Below are 11,328 nucleotides of genomic sequence, written 5' to 3'. Positions count from 1 at the left end.
ACCGATATGCTGACTTTGTCTGACTGTCTTTTTGACGTACCAGATCTTTGTCCACCGGAGCAGCTTGCAGTTTGTTCTCCAGCATCGGAAGTGTAGTCCTAATCTCTCTTCCTATCATAAGTAATGCAGGACTTACTCCTGTAGCAGCACTCGGGGTTGCTCTGTAGCACATCAGAGCAAAATGAGGGTCAGGCTGCTTCAGGATGTTCTTAGCAGTCTGAACCGCTCGTTCAGCCGCGCCGTTCGCTTGAGGGTAGTGGTGACTAGTGGTCGTGTGCATGAATCCATATTCCCTCGTGAAATCTTGGAATTCAGTAGATGTGAACTGCGTGCCATTATCGCTGACCAACTCCAGTGGAATTCCCCACCTCACGAATATGCTCTTAAGTCTACTAATGACGTCTCGACTGGATATAGAAGACAGGCGAGCTATTTCTATATCTCTGGAATAATAGTCAGTTACGATGAGATAGTTCCATCTCTCAAACTCGCACAGGTCAGCTGCAATGCGCTGCCAGGGTCCCTCTGGTAGAGTCGACGTCAGTAGAGGTTCGTGCGTCTGAGTCGGTTTATTTTCAGTGCAGAATTTGCACGATGACACTGACTGTTTAATCTCAGCACTGATGCTTGGCCACCACACGGCCATTTTAGCGCGTGCCCGGCACCGCGTTAGTCCTTGATGTCCTTTATGTAGCTCTGCTAGCACCTCAGCCCTCTGTGCAACAGGAATGACCAGCCGGTCCTGATATAACACCAATCCATCCGTTTCAGAGAGATGTGCTCTTGCGGAATAATAACGATGAAGAGACGAATTCATCACCGTTTTGGGCAGCCATCCATTCCGGATGAATCTTGTGATCTGCTGAAACTCGTGATCGTGCTGAGTGGCTTCACGGACAGTCTTTGAGATGAGACAGGTGCATTTGCTACAATCGACTCAACATGTGCTTGCACTATGTGATCTGTGGTCTCATCGCTCACGTTTTTCTGCGGCCTCCTGGATAGTGTGTCTGCCACCACCAACTGTTTGCCCGGAACATGTTGTGCCTCCACGTTAAACCTTAAAAGGCGCATCAGGAGTCTCTGGCACCTTGGAGGGGCCTTATCCAGGTCGTAAGTGTTTATGAGTGGTACAAGCGGTTTGTGGTCCGTTTGCAGAATGAAACTGTCCATTCCTTGAACATAGTGCGCAAACCGCTCACACGCCCACACACCTGCCAAACACTCTTTCTCAATTTGAGAGTATCTTCTCTCTGCATCTGACAGCGTACGGGAGCAGAATGCTACTGGCTTTAAGCCGTCGTCATGTTCTTGTAGTAGAGCTGCCCCTAAGCCATAGCTGCTTGCATCGGCGCTGATGACAGTCTTCCTATTTGCGTCATAATATGCCAGAGCTGGGGCCGACACGAGCATAGCTTTAACTGTGATGAACGCTTGTTCTTGTGTGTTGTCCCATACCCACTTGTTCTCTAATCTTAACAAGCTGGTGAGTGGGTGTAGCTTGGTGGAAAGGCCTGGCAAGAATCTTCCCACGTAATTAATCAGACCCAGAACCTGATGAAGCTCCTCCACATTTGTGGGACTCTGCATCTGTGCGATGGCTTCTACCTTGGTCGGGTCCGGTCTAATCCCCTCGGCACTGATGATGTGACCGAAGTACCTAGTTTCTGATTTGCTGAAATGACACTTTGCCTTGTTCAGCTTTAAACCACTGCTCCTGATGGTCTTCAGAACTGCATTCAGGTGGTTGTCGTGGTCCTCCTTAGTCTCTCCATAAATGAGAATGTCATCCATGACAACCACGACACCTTCATGGTCCTTTAGCAATGTGGATAACTGTCTTTGAAAAATTTCTGGAGCTGACGTGATTCCAAATGGCAGTCGTCTGAAGCAGAATCTACCGATTGGGGTTATAAATGTTGTCAGTTTTCTGCTCTTAGCATCCAGAGGGATCTGCCAAAATCCACATGAGGCATCTAAGGTGGAAAACACTTTAGCCCCCGCCAGCTTTGGAGCGATGTCTTCCAAAGTTGGTAAGATGTAGCGCTCTCGTTTCACTGCTTTGTTTAAGCGTTTCAGATCCACACATACTCTTACTTGATTTCTGTTTTTCTTTTCAACAGGAACCATCGGGGCGCACCAATCAGTAGGCTCGGTAACCTCTTCTATGATGCCCAAATCTAGCATGCGCTTTAGTTCTGTTTCGACCTTCGCAAGGAGGGGAAATGGGACCCGGCGTGGCGTTGTCAGGCTGTAGGGCTCTGCATCTGCCTTCAATTCTATTTTGACTGGGTCGCATTTAAGCAGGCCAATTTCTCCAAAGAGGAGGTCTGTGTTTATGTTATTGATCCTCCTGACCAAACCCATCCTCCCAGCAACACTACCTCCCAAGAGGTTATGAGCATAGGGTCCCTTTATGACAGTAACCCAGAAACGGTATTTCTGGCCCTTAAACTGACTTGTGGCCAGAAACTTTCCCACACAGTGGACTTCACCACCGGGGCTGGTGACCAGTGGCATTTTACTTGCTGTGACCAATCTTGGGCTCTTTGTCAGTCTGTTAAATGCAGCCTGGGACATCACTGTGATGTCAGCACCTGTGTCGATTTTAAATCTGACAGAACAGCCATTTACAGGTAACTCCACAAGCCACTCATTTTCTGAATCTGGCTGCTCAATTATGGCTGGTTTAGTATCTGTTACTGCTCCAAGAAAAAACATGTCGTCCCTCTCAGCTGAGTTGTTGGAAGCCACTGACACTTCCTTCAGCATTTTTGTTTTGCAGACTACTTCAAAATGTCCAGTTTTATTACATTTCCGGCACCTTTTGTTCTTAGCTGGGCATGGCTGCGTTTTGCCATGTTGTCTATTACAGTGAGAGCATGAAAGGAGATGTTTGGACTCACCCGGCTCTGGTTGCCTCCTCCATTGTGCATCATTTTTGCTCTTTTCAGTATGAAAACGCCTTCTTCCTTGACTCATTCCATCCACAGCATGCTCTGAACGCAGGCTCGCGCTCTGCTGCTTAACTTGTTCGCTTTGCCGTGCTATCTGAATAGCTTGTTCAAGCGTGAGGTGTGCCTCTAGCTGTAGTTTTTGGGAAACCTCTCGGTCCGATATTCCTATCACAATCCTGTCCCTAATTTGTTCATCTTTGGTGCTTCCAAACTCACAATATTGTGCTAGCTCATATAATCTTCTGATGAATGCTTCAACAGGTTCTCCGGCTTTCTGCACTCTCTTATGAAAGCAAGCTCTATCATGAATAACGTTCCTTTTAGGCACGAAATGGTCGCTAAACTTTTCCATCACCGTCATGTATTCTAGCTCGGGGTGAGTTTCTTCATCTGCCGCGTCTTCGTCGTTTTGCATCTCATACACGAAAGAGTCATAAATAGCCTCCGCCTCTCTTCCCAGGGCGTAGAGGAGCGTGTTAACTTGGACTTCCCCGCTCTCCCTGTCCAGCTTCGCTGCTACTCTGAAGCGGTCGAAGCGACGGCGCCACATCGGCCAGTCCTCCGGGCGGGAGAAGTCAAAGGGTTCTGGCGGTCCGAACTTTGCCATAACTTACTCAGCAGGCGTCCTGTCGGCCACTTCTGACACCATGTTATGCACGGCAGAGACATAAGGATATACCCTTCTGTCACTTTTTAATTGACAGGTGATTAATGACCCTAATCATTTCCGGCCTCCCTTGATTTCCGGCCTCCCTCGATTTCTGGCCCCTCTTGATTTCCGGCCCCTCCTTGATTTCCTGCCTTACCCATATTATATTATCATTAATATGATATTATTATTATTAATATAGTTATTAACTTTATTATCATGATTATTTAAGTATGTCTAATGATTCCTTTAATACACATCCAACTACTTAATTCAGTTTATCCACATCCAGTTATTTAATTTATCTTATACACATCCAATGATTTAATTTTTATCCACATTCAGTTATTTAATTTTTATACACACTCAATCTGATGCTTAGCAGCAGCATACCACCCATATTAAATGAAGATATTAATTATAATACAATTCACATTACTTTCGTGATTATTTAATTATATCTATTTCGGTTGTACACATGCAATTAATGTATCTTATACGCACTCAATCTAACGCTCAGAAGCAGACCAGCCACACTCTACGTAAGCTTTGCCGAATACCGATCCTACGTGAAAAAACCTCCGTCCCGCACCGTTGTGATTGCGTTGAAATAGAGAATCCTTAATCTTTAATCCTGATATAAAGATTAATTCAGTTTGGAAGCACGACAAAAAGCGTCTTCATAGTGCATCTGCTCACTCTCTTACTGATCACGACCCAAGTTTCACGAGATCTGTAGAGGAGGGGAGGAGCTGTGTCAAAGACGTGTGCAATATCGATCCGGCATTTGCAGTCAGCAAATTCGTGCAGGGCGTTATCTTATCATTTCATACATCTAACAGCAAAACCGTCCTTTCAACGAGCATGACATCCTTTCATTGTTAGGTAATAAACAAAAACACCGAGCCTCTCTGTTATCTTTATCAACAGAGTCTCTGGTCAGCGCAGATCAGTGGATGGACACTACACTTCCTGGTCAGCTAGGGAGCCGAACAGGAAACCTCCCTGTTATCTCAATAAACCAGTGACCATCGCCGCTCAGTGTCTCCCACACCAGGCCATTGTTAGTTAGTCAGCAGAACAGGAAGCGTTTCAACTTATCTCAATAAGACACTGCTCCGCGCAGGTCGGGGTATCCGGCCTCGGTAAAACTTAGTATACCGCTGGAAGTCACAACTCTCTCGGTAAACGCATCCTCTCAGTACCAGAAATGTATAAAAATGCTCATTCGGTGCAAGGTAATCATCACTCGGCATCATGCCAGAAACCTCTTCAGCTTCGGTCCTCACTAACGCTCAGATCCATCCCGAGGGTCAGAACGCAAGCTCCAACCCACAACATGGCATACGCTTCTTTGGTAAGTTCTAATGAATATATTCTAATGATTTTTAGGTTATATGTTGAATATACGGTGGGGGAATCCTCTCTATGACGCTACTGATCATGTGATACCGTAGTAATGTCACTTGGGGAATCCCCCCTTACGCTTTCCGGTTGTATTCCAATATATGTTTAATTATTTTTCAGACCTCACAGGTGTGGAGCAAGAAAATGTACTTTTAACACCGTTGAACTACGGTAGAATTTGCTTTCATAAAGATAAAGTATCTAAAGGATTTAAAGATACTAATACGTTGTTTTAACCATTTTATTTTTATCCTTTTAGGTTTTTTTTGATGGGAACGTTCTAAAAGGTGAGGAAACACTGAGCTAGCACTATATTCCTTGTAATGAATAGCTTATGAAAAATAAATGGTTTGTGTGTTCTTCCTGTGGGGTTCCTTGTTTGGTTCCTTAGATAACGAAGGCGTCCTCAGAAGAACTTGAAGTGAAGCACACCTCCCTCAGTCCGGGTAAAGTTACAGAAATCTGCTTTTTCTTTGGCCCGACGGCAGCAAAAACCTTTTTGCAAAATTAAGATTGGTTTGCTTTTCTACATTGAAACTTTTTAAAACATTTTTTTTTAAAATGTGCATACTGTGTGTTTTAAAAGGGCATTTCTACCACAAAATCCAAGAATGGAACCCTTCCCATGATTACTACCTCCTCTACAACCTAATCGACGGTAAAATATTTACTAATGTTTATTGGAGTAATGCGTTTTCTTAAATCATGGTTTTATTCTTGTGTTTTTGCCCCAAAAAACAGCAAGCGGTCTAACCCAGACAGAAGGCTACAAAGAGATGTGCAATAAGGAAAAGTATCCCTCTTCAGCACACTGTGAAAAGGACAAAGACATTTATGTGTGAAATGTTTGTCTCCCCTTTTTAGATCATTTCAAGGCTCACAATCAGTATAAAATTAACCATTGTAAAAATGAAAAATGATTGTAGCTAACTTTATGGTGCTTACTGCTGTTTCTTGTTCTTCATTCAAATTTGCACAAATATCCTATTTCTCAATAAACTATACATTAAAAGGGTGGCTCTTTTTGAAGTGGGTTTCTGTTATTACAAGTTAGTCACTGGCCTGCAGTATCAGCCAAATAAACTTTATTTGTAAAGCACTTTTCAGTTCTGCCTCACATGGGTTAAAAAAAAGAACTAAACTGAGAGAAAAAGGTTATATAGATGAAAGCAGGGTTTGGGGTCAAACAATGCATTAAAGGTTGTGGTTGTAACATGACAAAATGTGAAAAACTTCCAGAGGTTTTGAATACTATCTTATTTATTAGTAAATTAAATCTACCTGTGTATCGTTTTGTTTCTTTGTTTTTTTTTTTGGAGCCAAGGATTTCGGCATTTCTGTTTCAGAGATTGGTTTCTAAATCTGGTTTACTGAATAAAACATAGAAAGTCCACTATTACCATCCTTAAAGTAAACAGTCAGCTTCACTAAGATAGCGCGTTAAAATTCATTGTGTTTAAATAAAAATAAACAAAAGTAAATTGTAACAATATGGTTCTAATTCATCAGATCTTGACTAATTTAACCTTTTTCCTACTAGGTTTCTAAACATTGAATGCTTTTTCTCAGGATTCCAAAGTGAGTATAACCAATAAATCAGTTTTTCTCACTAATCTCTAATTTTGTATCTTAAATGAAATATTTCTTCAAAGGAGCAGCTAAAATGTTCTTTCTTATTATTCTTCTGATAATATAAGTCACACACTATTACACCTCAAAAGTTTTTTTTTTTAATATCTCACCTTTTATTTATATATTTTGGTAAACCCATAGTCTCTTACAGACGTTCAATTTATCTTTGGATCAGAATCGTCAAGGTCTTTTCTTAGCTAAAAGCATTAACTGAGTAGGTCAGTAATACGGGGCTGCTAAGAGCAAAATGGATTTAACTATAAGATGTAAGAATGTATAGACATTTTTAGATGATACTCTTCCACTTCATATTTTTATTTTTGGGTCTCATGTTTAGCTTGATTTCTATATTTTATGCCGCTACTGCTCAATAATTCCCCAATTCTCGGATGAATAAAGTACATCATGTGTTATTTGAGTTTGTCCAAATTAATTGATGCCCTGTGAAAACAGGGCTTTCGCTGTTTAATTAAAATGTATTATAGGCACACCATCACTTTGTTCCTGGTGTACTTTTAATACACGTAACTGCCGTATGCATGTATTAGTTAAATATCAGCTAACGTTCTTACAGTGTGAAAGACTTCAATTTTAAATACATTAATGATGAAACTATATAAAAATGATTTCAGTGTAGTCTGAAAAGTTATTTGAGTAATTTAATTGAAAGTTTTATAATGTATTAATTACATTTTTATGTAAAATGTCACAAAGTAAAGGCTATATGATAAGAAACACTGCACAAATTTTTTTTTGTCACTGTTGTTAAATCTGACTATACCAGATATTCTTTTGACTCCATTCTGATTTCAGTTTCAAATGAACAATCCTTTATAATTTCAGCACATAGTCTCTTGCAACTAGGTCCTCCAAACACAAACTGTTAATGCTATAAAATAATAACTTGGGTGACATTCGTAAACGGGGCTCGTAAACAACTCAGCAGGTTTTTCACCACTGAAATTAGACCCCTTATAAACTTCATACTATCCATCCTCTTTACCCAACACAGATTCAAAGTCCATCCATTTTCTGACCCGCTTAATCCCTCATGGGGTTGCTGGTGCCTATCTCCAGCGTTCACTGGGCGAGAGGCAGGGTACACCCTGGACAGGTCGGCAGTCTGTCGCAGGGCAACACAGAGACAGACAGGACAAACAACCATTCACGCACAAGGAGAATTTAGAGAGGCCAATTAACCTAACAGTCATGTTTTTGGACTGTGGGAGGAACCCGGAGTAGATTCAAAGTCTGATAAGCAATAAAATATTTTTCTGCAAGATTACCCTAAAGGAGTAATAACCGGTGGGTTTTTATAGCATATATGCTGTAAAGTGACACACACACCCTGACCTATTTGACACCTTAGCCCATAGCCCAGAAAAAAGTGAGTGCCTCATTTTACAGTCAAGTCCTCACTTTACTAGTAAAATTAGCAAAATTATTTGTCGCTCAGCAGCAAGTACAGGGAGGCTAAAGTTACTATCCACACTCGTATTGTATGTTGGGTTCTTACAACTACAAAATACAACTTTAGAAGGAAAAAACAAAGACTCAGGTTTTAATTTGATATTTTTCCATAAATCGACATACGATACAATTTTACTAACACTATCAATCTGGCTGAAGCCCTACATGAACATAGGCCTATTCATTTGTTGTCGTTAAGCGTGAACTGCACTGATTTTTCCTCAATCCGGCGCTGCTCTGTAAAGACGGTGAATAATCAACAGTCCTGGGGGATTGTGATCCCTTTCATCCGTACTTCAGAGCATAAACGCTGAAAATATGCTAACTTTACAGGTGAAAATCTCTTAAAAAGTCAGAAGATTGCTACCGTTGGCATATCTGTGGTGAAGCTCAAAGTGGACGTTCAAGCTTCATTTGATTAAACATTTACGCCAATAATTTGTAGATTTTATCAAAGCGGTTGAATGCAAACTCTATAAAACAGCGGCATTCACAGAGGGTTGCTGGGTCTAGTTGCGTTTGTAAACTAGATGAAAACTAAGAGAAACTTCCATCCTCCACAAAACTCCACCTTTAGTTCAGGGTTCATCCTTAAAACTCTGCCTTCCTACCAGGGGTCCGTTTCTACCCACTTTTAGCCATTTAGCCCCAGATCCTGCAGCGGAGATGTAGCTTTAGGGGTTTTACAACACTGGTTTAGCTGTTAGAGAGTCTGGTGTTCTGCGGCTACCTTTGATTTTACAACAAAATCCAACAATTTTGTGTTTGTCAGCAGTTTTGTCGAGTAAAAGAAGAAGTTTGGACAATTACTGCCATCATTCAACAAGAAAAAGCCACTTTCAAACCTGTTGATTTGACCTAAGCTCCCCCCAACTAAATATGACCCCGGATAGAAAGCCAAAGCCTTCTCTAGTCGTACACAAAAGCAAGACCTCAAATCTGAATTCACAACAAGCAGCAACGGAAACACATTTTGTGTTTTTGTATAAAGTAATGTAAGTATTTCACTCTTTTTAGTTACAGTTGGAAAAAAAGAAAGAAATAATGAAACCACCTTCCAAGTAAGAATCACTGAAATTTAAAGCTAGATGTATGAAACAACAACTTTAACACAGATGATAAACTCTACATTCAAAGCCAACTTAACTGGACACAACTTGACTGAATAAATGCACAGAGAAGCGTGGGCAAATAGGAAATTATTGTATATATTGCATTTTACAATACCATAACTCTTATTTTAAGCAAGTTTGAATGACCAATTATCATCATCAAGTATTTTACCTTGCAAACATTTATATGTAAAGAGCACAATATGTGTTGAGCATGTGCTGCTGTGCAGGTTGGTGTGGGTGACAACATCTGAACACCTGAGCTTCATCTGAAATGATTAAAAAACTAACTTTGAACTAATGCCGGTCATCTGTGTCACAGAGCAGAGTCTGAGTGAGATTTGTTGCCAATTCCTATTTTACGAGGAATTTGCTTTGGCAATACAGCGAGCAAACGTAGAAGTAGTGTGAACAATACAAAACGAATCAAAGCTGTATAGGAATAGGCAAGAACACCTATTTGCAGAGGAAGAAATGGCAGATGTTTACACACTCATTATTCCGAGTTTGTGTTGCATTGCAACAGATTGAGATCGTTGGGATTCAAGACAGAGAAAGGCAGAAAAAAACTATATGGAAAAGCTGCCACCACCATGTTTCACAGTGGGCATGGTGCATACAGGATGCAGTGTTAGTTTTCCAGCCCACCAGTATTTTCAGTGTTAGTCTGATCTGGCCAGTGTCACACTTTAAATGGGACTAAAGACTCTTTCAATATATAATATGTCATAAAGGTCGGATTTGCAGTGTAGGATGTGCCCGGGGAACCTCCAAATAAAGGCCCCTTAAAGGCGTCTGGATCAGACATTTAAATTACCCCAGTTGACTCCTCTCCTCTATCTGTAAAAATCAGACATTTGACTTCTGAGTAAAGATGGAAGGTAGCATAGGTCTGGTATTACTAAGGCCACAAGCACTCATGTGCAAATGAAGGATAAGCTTACTCTGCCATCTCATATCTTTTACAGTGTTATTTCTAAAGGCAGATAACCCTGAAAAATCACCTCTGAATTTTTATTTTGCGATTGTCTCAAAAAGAATTTACAAATTGAAAGGTATAAGAGGCAAAGGCAATTTGGATAAGCAAGAACCATATATAAATAGAAATGTACAATAGATGCAAAGGCATTTGTACTACTTGAACTGTTTTGCATTTTGTCAAATTATGATTACAAATGTCTGTGTATTTCATTGGTATTTTATGACATTGACTCGTACAAAGTAATGCATAATTGTAATGTGGATAGAAAAGAATCTGTGGTTTAAAAAGTGGTTTTCAAATGCAAATCTTAAAAGTGTGGACTGCATTTGTATTCAGGGCCTGATATTTCAAGATAAAAAGAAATGGCTAAATTCTAGTCAACACAAAGCTTATTGTTCAATTGAAATCGGAAAGAGAGGGGCATTCCCTTACCAGGACATGGTCGTCAGCGTAAACTGACGGGCTATCACTCGGAGAAACATCTCCTTCTTTAAATTTATTTTTCAGAACTACCTTGAATGTAGTTAATCACTGGGAATGCAAAAAATTAAAGCAAATTAAAACTTTAACAAAGAAATAACCAAAATACCAAGCAAAATGTCTCCCAGGGAGTACAATGTGTCTCATTGATACATAGGTTACTATCTTATTTCAGACTTTTTCTTTCTGATCCCTTTGGCAATGCAAATTCAGTTATTAATGCTTTTAAATATATACAACGTTCTAAATCTCTACTTTTTATAAGTGACTTGACTCATAAGTATTTATCAGCACTAGCCATGATTTTAAATTTATGAACTTCTAGTGTCTCTCTACCCCTGGAATTCAGCATCGACAACAGTGTCCAAAACAAGATTAGAATTACAATTTTAACCAGTGTTGTATAGTAACGAAATAAAAATACTTCACTACCGTACTTAAGTATACTTTGGAGAACTTTATACTTTTTTCGGGTATCATTTTTTTTTATAACTTTTACTTCACTATATTTCTGAACTTAATTGCATACTTTTACTCCAATACATTTTCAATGTTTGGTTTAAGAGAGACTCGCCGGTGATTCCCGTTCGGAATCACAGGCAGACTCGCAAGTGTTTTGACCCCACCTATTGATTGACT

The 11,328-nt window shown here is 40.3% G+C and overlaps 1 long non-coding RNA gene across 1 annotated transcript; it reads left to right on the top strand.

The window, feature by feature from the left end:
* Window positions 1-5,274: 5,274 nt before the first annotated feature.
* On the top strand, window positions 5,275-5,929 carry LOC118566810. The gene is made up of 3 exons (XR_004933306.1): window positions 5,275-5,300; window positions 5,405-5,459; window positions 5,755-5,929. It is a non-coding gene; the product is annotated as an uncharacterized LOC118566810 (long non-coding RNA).
* The last annotated feature ends 5,399 nt before the right edge of the window (window positions 5,930-11,328 follow it).

Source organism: Fundulus heteroclitus, chromosome 18 (genome assembly GCF_011125445.2).
Source record: "Fundulus heteroclitus isolate FHET01 chromosome 18, MU-UCD_Fhet_4.1, whole genome shotgun sequence".
Taxonomy (NCBI): domain Eukaryota; kingdom Metazoa; phylum Chordata; class Actinopteri; order Cyprinodontiformes; family Fundulidae; genus Fundulus; species Fundulus heteroclitus.
This window is presented reverse-complemented; position numbering and strand designations above follow the sequence as displayed.